The sequence below is a fragment of the Setaria viridis genome, chromosome 6 (genome assembly GCF_005286985.2).
Source record: "Setaria viridis chromosome 6, Setaria_viridis_v4.0, whole genome shotgun sequence".
Lineage (NCBI taxonomy): Eukaryota > Viridiplantae > Streptophyta > Magnoliopsida > Poales > Poaceae > Setaria > Setaria viridis.
In genome coordinates, this window is record NC_048268.2 from 24,941,834 (window position 1) to 24,952,117 (window position 10,284).

General features: G+C 44.2%; 1 long non-coding RNA gene across 1 annotated transcript; it reads right to left on the reverse strand.

The window, feature by feature from the left end:
- Nucleotides 1-1,675: 1,675 nt before the first annotated feature.
- On the reverse strand, nt 1,676-4,129 carry LOC140223149 (uncharacterized). The gene is made up of 2 exons (XR_011898590.1): nt 2,693-4,129; nt 1,676-2,102 (listed from the first exon to the last, which is right to left on the reverse strand). It is a non-coding gene; the product is annotated as an uncharacterized lncRNA (long non-coding RNA).
- Nucleotides 4,130-10,284: the final 6,155 nt, after the last annotated feature.

Consider the following 10,284-nt stretch of genomic DNA (forward strand, 5'->3'; position numbering starts at 1 on the left):
AGAACTAGGTCATATACACTGTGTGTCTATGTTTACGCTGATATGATCTGTGCAGTATATAGCATGTATATATGAACCTAGAGCTAACTCCTAGTCCATTCTCCGTAGCTTAGTTATCTTGAGATGATTCTTCTGTGTGTGTAACACTACCCATCTTATCATTATCCTTAATCCTGTCTTGTGTAATATATCTACTCATCCTATGATATACTCATATGCATAGTAAACTATTTTGACCTACCCGCCTTCCTTTGGGAAATACGATACCCTGGAATAATCCTAGGTGAAATGCTACAACGGTATATCCATGTGCTTACGGAATTATTCCTGACCATTAAATATACCAACAATCATCACTATCTATTTTGGGCATCGTTAGTGAAGGGTCGGCAGTGATGGGCATCCCCTTCACCAATGGAGCTGGAACTGGCGGTGATGGCCATTAAAAAAAATGGGACCCCACCCAGCGTACCCCGCAACCCGGCCGGCTGCGCCTCCCATCATCCCCGCCGGTCGCCCTTCCTCTTTGCCGGCCGAGCATGGTTCCGGCCCTCGTCCCTACCGCCTCGCCTCCATCGCGACCCCCTGCCGATGCCCTCATGCCTGGCCCCCCTCGTCTGGCCGGCCACCCTCCCGATGCATCCACCGGGGCCCTCGCACCACCAACCACCCTAGCCTAGAGAGAGAGAGGAGGAGGGAGGTGAGGCCACGCACCTCGTCCTACAACGCCGCTGTTGCTCCTCGGCCCACCGCGCCTCACCCCACACCACAGCCGCACCTCGCCATCTTACCGGCCGCGACGCCCCATCTCACCGGCCACCGTTCCTCACCCCCACATCGGTCATCGCTGCTCCTTGCCCTACTGCTGCTCTTTGCAGCCGCGAATGAGGGGCGAGTGGAGGGGGAGGGGCGGGGCAGGAGGAGGGCAAGATCCGGGAGGAAGGGAGAGATTTTGGGAGGTGGAGATGGAAGGATATGGCGGAAGGTAGAGATCTAGAGGGAGAGAGCGGGGGGGAGAGGGGGGCATGTGGGGAGAGAGCGCATGTGGGGTGGGGCCGGGCTGGTGGGATGGAAGGTAGAGGGGCCGGAGGGCGCAGTGCATTCAACTGGATTAAGTAAATATTTCGGATTCGAGACCCCAGCTTTATTATCACCGCTGGTCCGTAGTACCATTCGGTGCCGGCTCATAATTTAATTTGAACCGGTGGTGATGTTTTATTATCACTGCTGGTTTCAATTTTCACCATCGGATCATATAAAAATCCGGCGGTTAAAAATCCGCTGGTTTCGATGAAAACCGACAGTGATAGGACGACTGTGATAGTCTCTTCTCTAGTAGTAGTATATTAGTACCGGCTGCCGGATGGTGTTGCCGACGAGTACTTCTCCAGGGGCGATTCAGTACTGATGTTAGCAAAGCTTGTTCTCTATGAATTTGGGGATGGAAAGCTAGTTCTCTAGTTGTGATTTGTTACATATATCTCTATGATAGTCTAGAAATTGCATGTCCTTCGTTGACATAGTTGAAGCTGCTTCAAGAATTTACTTCGTGCAGTCGTGCAGCATATTGGATTATCACCTAGACAGGATACATAGGTGAAGCATTGCATGTGATTGTGGCTGATAATTATGCAGGACGCTGTTGCAATCAACCATCAAGAAGACTGGAGCGATGGGGTTGCCTCATCAACAATTTTTATATATGGCTGCAGTATTATTAAGCCCACGTCAATAATTTTTTCTCCGCAGCATATATATGGTTACTCAGTTCGCTGGAGTATCGCTGTGGAAAAACATACGTACTGCGCCTCGGAACTAACTGGCATTCAGGCCATCAACGACCAGATATTTGGGACAACCAACAAATAGTAGGTGGTTCCTAAGTTGTAGTCGTATGTACTAATGCGCCTCGATGGGGTTTTCTTCAGATATTTTATTGCCGTTCAATGAACAAGCAGATACATAACCTGTGCAGAAAATTCCATCTCCACGCATGCCACTGCACCAACAAGATCCTCAGTCGACGATGATGGCTCAGCCTGTTCCTTCTGCCACCAAATCCTCAATCTTCCCTCCAGCAACGGAGAATGCACCTTTAGTACCTTCAGTATCAGATGTTGCAATCGGTACCGTGAAACCGAGACTAAAATCCTTACTTTGCAGGGGGCAAAACAATCTTGCAAATATATATTTTGAATTCCAACAAAATTTAAGAAATGTTAAAGATGACTAGCTGAGAGTCAACAGACAAGATATGATATTAGGAATGTGGGAGGATGAATGCATTTGTACAGGGGTCATACTATTTCCAGACTCTTCTATATTTCCATATGACTACCTACTTCAATGTCACGCGAGCCATTCAAAAAGATACATGGTACACTTGTATGTCTAATCCATTATTGATTATTTCCTCTTGTCATCTCTTACAAGTATTTCTCCATACTATAGAAACGTGCAACACATTTTTAGGATATGGACACGCATGATTAATATGCTTGGACTAGTATACAGGTCATCTTTGGATGAGTACATATGAATGCCAGGGAGGGACTGATGGATATAAGGAAAAGGGACCATGCATAAATAATGACATATGTAACATGGCAATCCTCATTGCCATGCAACTCCTATCAACAATCATGGAATACATACTACTGCTCCAGAAGGGTGGTGTGCAAATTTATTTTACCTCGCGGTGAAAATCTCCAGAGCAGGCCTGAAGTTAAAATAAGAGGCAGTCACTATCGATCATGACAGTCTCGAAACTGTACAGCACTATGCTAGTCCTAGTCCTCATGTCGTTCGTGCTGTCGTGTAGCATGATGGATTATTAACTGGGCAGGACACGGAGATGGCTAGCGATGACAGAGGATGACGTACATGATATTCACCTCTGAAATGAAGCGTAGGCTAATGAAGCACAATTGCATGTGAGTGTGGCAGATATTTATACAGGACAGTGATTGCAATAATCGACCATCGAGATCGAAGACAGGGGCGATGGGGTTGCCTCATCAATAATTCGCGCAACCAGACAAGCTGCAGACTCAATATGGTACGAAGCTATTTGGTCAGCCCACATGCTCTGATATAACATTGGCATCTGCTGATCTACAGTATATATGACCAGAAATATTGTGCCACCTCAATAATTTTCCGAAGTATCGTTGGGGAAGCACCTACATACTATGCCTCGGAACTAACTGACATGTTGGCCTAGGCGGTCCAGGCCGATTGGACAGGCTCTTCCTTATGGCTCCTCACGTCCCCTTCGTTTCCGAGTAATCTCAGGTGTTCTGAAGGTTTCTTTTCACTTGCATGTGGACCTTATATATCAATAGCTTCGGGATAAGAATGCCTCTTGATAACCTTCCAAATCGTCGCTTGATTCACTTTGATTCCAAAATCATCTTGCCATATCTTTTGAGACTTAGGCCCTAAGGCATCATGGAGGATTGCTCGCCAAGAATGAGCACCATTGGGCTCCTGAGGACCCTAGGCCGATCAGCCTGGGCTCTATAGGTTGATTGGCCCAGGCCCTCTCTGGGCCCATTGGCCTTCATCTTTCTCTGAGTCGACGCTTATTGAGGGCTTTGTCCAATTATAGTCCATTATAGTCTAATTTCCAAAAAAATAGAATATCCTCCAAAATACAATACATTTGTGAAAACAGCCCAATTATTAGGTATGATCAATAGTCTAGGTATTAAATTAATGTTATTATTTAAGATAAATAGGGATAAAGGGTGTCATTAATAACGAGCACCAACCAGCGTACCAGCTGTTAACACTAACCGATGCTAATATGTACCCTTTAGTACCGGCTATTTCACCCGGTACTAAACGAGACAAGAGCACCCTAACAGAGGTTAATACCATCCATTTCATGAGTAAAATACTATGATTCAAAAATAATTCAAATCCCTTAAGACAATACCTATCAAATGAGTAGATTGTAAATAGAGTAAAACAATGTCCTAATGAAACGGAACACTTCTGGTTCGTGTAGAGCACAATATAGAAAACAGTAGGGTAGCTGTACGATTGACACGTGGTCCATTAATTATTGAGCCATCACTATGGACATGTCTTCATGAGTAGTGTACTAGTCATGACACATGGTATGTAGTAGGTGGAGGTATTGAGTTAGCCATGCCATGAGCACTTAGTTACAACAAACACTTTGCCATTATCGAGCATCCCAAATCACTACAAAATCCATAGTTTACCATATACTACAAAATCTGAGTTAAAATAAGAGCATACACGGAAGAGTCCGAATGCACCGGTTTAGGACCAGGCACATTGAATTACTAGAAAAAGTTATCGGACAAGGTTTTGGGTAACCGCATGAAAAATGTTGGATTTTACTGAACACTTAGTTACAATTACCATGCCGTGAGCACTTAGTCACCACAAACATTTAACCACTTTAGATCATCCTGAATCCCTATAAATTCTGTACCTTACACCGTACCATGAAAACGACAAGAACAGAGACAGATGCAGTGAAAATCTCCAGAGCAGGCCTGAAATTAAAATAAGAGGAGGCAGTCTCTATCGATCAGGACACGGAGATTGCTAGCCATGACAGAGGAAGACATGATATGATATTCACCTCTGAAATGCAGCGTAGACTAATGAAGCACAATTGCATGTGAGTGTGGCAGATAATGGACCATCGAGACCATCGAATGGTATGAAGCATGATTATCACCTAGACATGATATCCTAGACAGGACGGTGAATTGTAAAAAGAGTAATCTTGATCAAAGAATGTCCTAATGAAACGGAACATTTTTGGTACGTGTAGAGCACAATATAGAAAACAGTAGAGTAGTTGTACGATTGAAACTGCATCCATCCACGTGGTCCATGAATTGTTGAGCCAACACTGTGGACATGTCTTCATGAACACCATCTAGTGAGGACAGGATGCAGAAAAATATAAAAACATGTCATAGGGAGGCAGACCAATCTTGCAAGGAGGTAGACGAAACGTGATACACGATCTGCCTACCTTGTCGTGGATACCCCAAGAGAAGATGTCATAGAGGTGCAGACCAAGCTAGCAAGGAGGTAGATGAAACGTGATACACGGCCTGCCTACCTTGCCGTGGATATTAGCCCTGATATCATTCTATTGTTCAAGGAATAACACTCAATGCTGCTGCTGCTGCTGACCTGGCTCCATAAAGTTGTATTCCTCTAGCCGCTTGCACTAACTTTATCTGAAGTATTATTCTCTCTGCCCTGATATCTGAAGTATTATTCTCTCTGCTGACTTTGCTGAAGAACCTACATAATATGTCTTGGAACTAACTGACATTGATTCACAGACAAACTCTACAAGGTGCTGTTGTTGCCATATTTTAGAGCATCCCAAAGGACTATAAATAATATAGTTTACCATATACCGTATACCATTATATGTTAGCTAAAATAAGAGCATAACATGTCGCAGGAGTCCAAAAGCACCGGTTGAGGACCAGGTACATTGAATTACTAGAAAAAGACAGGGGGCAATGTTTAGGTAGCCACATGAAAAACATTTGAATTTACTGTTCCATGAACACTTAGTTACCATGCCGGGAGCACCTAGTTAACACTAAAATTTAGCCACTTTAGATCATCCCGAAACACCCTCAATAGCGACAAATTTTGATTTAAATGCCGTCACCAATGATCCTCAATAGCGACGTGTTTAGGTTTAAATCCCGTCACTAATAACCCTTGGTAGTGACGTGTTTTGGTTTAAATCTCATCCCACTGATCCTCAATAGTGACGTGTTTTTAGCAACACACGCTATGAATGACTTGTCATTGGTGACATGTTAAATGCGTTATCTCAATGGCAAATCATTGGTGACGTGTTTTAAAAAAACATGTCACTGTGAGAGTTATTGGTGAAGGGTAATTAAAATGCATCACTAATTTTGTAGCATTAGTTATGATATAATTTAGTAACGCAAAAATCTACCATCAGTAATGAGGTTTAGAGCCGTCGCTAATGTGGGTTTCTTACGAGTGATGCAAGCTCTACAAGGTGCTGTTGTTGCCATTTTAAAGCATCCCAAGTGACTACAAGTTAATAGCATAGTTTACCATATACCATAAAAATATTAGTTACAATAAGCACATCCGCATGTGGAAGAGTCCGAATGCACCAGTTGAGGACTAAACACATTGAATTACTAGAACCAAATGTAAGACAAAGAAAGGGGTCAAGGTTTGGGTAACCGCATTAAAAACATTGGATTTTACTGTACCATGAACACTTAGTTACCATTACCATACCTTGAGCATCTAGTTACCACAAACAATAATTTAGCCACTTTAGAGGTTCCAGAATCACTATAAATAATATACCAACACCGTACCATGAAAACATCAAGAAGAGAGACGGGTACATGGACCACCATCAAGTGAGTAGTGACAGCACGCACAAGAATACCCGGAACCTGTTAGCTTGTCTGTAGTGATCTGTTTTCTTCCCCATAAAATCCATGAGTATTGCCACAAATAATGAAAGAGGCTGACCAAGCTAACAAGGAGGTAGAGAAAACGTGATACACGTAGGTTTCATTCAAGACATCCATGTAAGATTCATTCAAAACATTCATGGAAATTTCTTGTAAGTTTTCATGTAAATTTCATTCAAGACATTTGTTAGAGGTGTTGTATATATATACCTTAACGTACATATATCTATGATTTCATGGTTGTTAGTGATGGCAGATGAGGAGCATGCAAGGTATTTAATGGAGCAGATTATTGCTAGTGGTAGTGGCTCCAACCTGCCCGTAACGTACACCAACGAAGAGAGCAGCCAGGCGGACATGTTCCTCAACATATCCGGTGATGGCAATGAAGAGCCCGAGCAAAACCTTGCCGTGACGGAAGGTTCCAGTGAGGTATATATCATTTCCATTGTTTTACCCCATCTATAATTTCATATTCATTATTACTATGTACTAATTAATGGATCTTGAACCATTAGCCCTCTAGATCAACGAACCGAAATAAGCCCCGAGGTCTTACAAAGATAATGCAGGGAAGGCATCACATCACGGAAGTCACAGAAGAGGGCACATCAGTTGCTCCCGAACATGTGGCAAGAAAGTACGTGAGTCAAACCGGGCAATGTGCCCATCAGCATTAGGGAATGAAAGGGCAATAGAAATGATCTATACACGCCCCCGGATACACAAAAGGATATGCTGTGGGCAAATATCAAGAAACACTTCACATTTCCCAAAGGATATGTTGAAAAAGATGTGAAAGCGTGGATGCTGAAGAAGATGGTCACCGAATTCCAGACATTCAAGAAGATGTTGGATGTCAACTTCATCAAGAAGGGTCGAACTCCGGGTTTCGATGAGTGGCCAAAGTTAAGGGACCACTGGGAGTCATTTGTCAAATACAAGACGAGTGAAGGTGGTGCGAGTAAGGTTCGCATCAATGTTGCCAATGCTAGCAAGGAGTACCATCATCATCTAGGGCGACGTGGTTACAGCACTGCAATTCCCAGATGGCGCAAGATGGAACAAGACCTGATCGATCGGGGTATCGTACCAGCAACTCCTGACTGGCCTGATCGATTGAAAAATTGGTATTATGCTCATGAAGGCAATCTGAGCCAACAGGATGCGACATTGGTCTTCAATAAAACAATACGTCAGAAGGCCGGAAGGCTTATTAGGAACATTGAAAATGCTAAATCTGGGAGGTTCAAGGTGGATAGAGAGAATGATGAGCTCACATTGGCCCTTGGGACTATCATCTCTAGCATTTCCAGCTCCAGGACTGTCGTCACCACCGGGACCGTCGCTTCTTGCTCGATCACAGTCTCCATCTCCAGCACATCCTGGTGGTGCGAACGATGACGACAACAACACCCCTCCCTGCCCACCATCGCCGGGACTAAGACCCGCATCGAGTAAGGAACCTGCAGCACCACTGAAGAAGTCGCGACCACCGCCTTCCAAGCCAAGTCAGCAAAAGAAGAAAGCAGAGAAGCCTAAGCCCACTGAGAAGCCAACAACCGATATGACCGATGCGGAAAGATGGAAGGCACTCAAAGAAGAATGCAGGGAGTGGTTCTGTAAAAAGAACCAAAGAAAGAAAAGGAAAGCAGATGGAGCCACCGCCAGTAGATCCAAGAAAATTATAATTTTTTATTAAGATGTCAAAAGGAGCCAAGAAGATGATTCCACAACTATCAAACTACGACCGGGCGTTAGTCAAGGCTGATGAGAGTTAAAAAAGGAAAGGAAAGTCATCTTCAAGTGGTACTGTCCCCCACCTCGAGGATCTACCAGAAAAAGACGCTAAAAAGATAGTAGCAATGCTCTTGGATCAACAAACACATATATCATGAGATTCATGCAAGAAACAGGTATGTGCCTTGCTGAATGTCTAGGGCAAGTTGATATGCTAGCTCTAGAGCCATTTGTACCGAAATGGACCTTTGAGCTAGGCAAGCCTCTAGTAAGGCCTGAGCTGGTACAGAAGCTATCCACATAGCTATATGAATACCATGAATGGTACATGAAGCAGTCTGCCAATGAGAGGAAAATGTTCGGTCTCAGGGAAAAACTGATATTTTTTTTCGGCGAAGGCGAGAAAGTCTTGTGATGGAATTCAAGGATATATATGAAGTGTACCATCAGGATGCCCTTGATGTCTCTCTCATCAGCGCCTAGGTTATGTAAGTGTATGTTTATCTATACGTAATTTTTGTCTCATATCATTATTTCTTTTGCGTGCGTCACCCTACTAACTTCGTCTTCCATTTTATGTAGGATGCTAATTCAGATGTGCCGCATAGAAGCGCACTTCCATGTTGGCTTCATGGATCCATCCCTAGTTAACCAAAAGCAGATACGGAAGTAGCTAGAGAAAATGTTGGAGGTGGTATACAACTTCCTGGACAAACAAAACTATAGAATAGGGGCAATATGTGAAGGTCTTGTAGGATTCCTAGTGGACAAGGTGATAAATCCATAAGGAGAATATCATTACAACGGACGAGCATTAGACACACTGAGCAACACCTAGACGGGAGGATCCTAGGAATGACCTAGACAGATTTTGGTATAAATAGTAATTGTGTAAATACTAGTTTGATTTGTATAGGAATATACTAAGAATTGTATATATAGTAATTGTACAAATACTAGTTTGATTTGTATAAATACTAGATTGATTTTATTATAAAAAAGTTTTAAGTCGTACGTGCATGCGCCTACAAAGGCGCGTATGCCCTTTAATCCCGGTTGGAAAAACAAACCGGTACTAAAGGGGCTCGTGCCGCACCTGGCATGACCGCCCCTTTAGTCCCGGTTGAACGACCCAGGACCAAAGATCTGCCCCGTCTCATAAATTTTATCCTGGATGCTTTTTAGAGAGATTTGAGGCCTATCAACCAAGACTAATATCGAGTTTTCTACCAGTGGAACTAACTAACGTTCACATGCTTCTGACATTCACCTGCCATTTGGTGTAGACAAGGGCACCCTAACATATGGTTAATATTATTCATGAAAGAAAATCCTTTGATTCAAAAATACTTCAAACCTAATAATACAATACTTCTCACATCTGAAAAATATGAGATGGCCCGACAGTATTCTAACCGACGCAATAATATTTTGAGGGCAGCACTACTACAGCGACCCTCATTCGTGCCGGTGCTGGAACCCCTATCACGACCCTGATACAAATGAGGGTACATTATTGTTGCCAGTGCTAGAATAGCCACGAATAACTTGCTAAACATGCTGTTACACTCACTACTAGAAAAATAACCTCTCGTCCTGAGGCTTAGTACCGGTCACTTTTTTGCCCAGTACTAATGTTAGTATTAGTACCGGATCCAAATTTGGGATCCCCCAGAGACCCTTTAGTACCAGGTGGAGTCTCCACCCGATACTAAAGGCTTTGTTACCGGGTGAAGGATCCTCCCGGTACTAATGGGGGATTTTTAGTACCGGGTGGGAACCCCACCCGAAACTAAAATCTCCCATGCGGACCCCTCCCCCCCCCCACGCGTTGCCTCTGTCCTCCCTCCTCCTCCTCTGAGTAGTTATCCCTTCCTCATCCCTCCTCCTCCTCCCACACGTGGGGTGAGGTGAGGTGGCAGTAGCAACGACAGGTGGTGTGGCGGGTCACGGCGGGCCGGATGCGGAGCCGCAACGGTGGTCGGCGGGATGGGGTGGGGCAGAGCGGCATGGCAGGGCGGAGCGGTGGGACGGGGCCGAGGTGGAGGTGCCGGGCGGA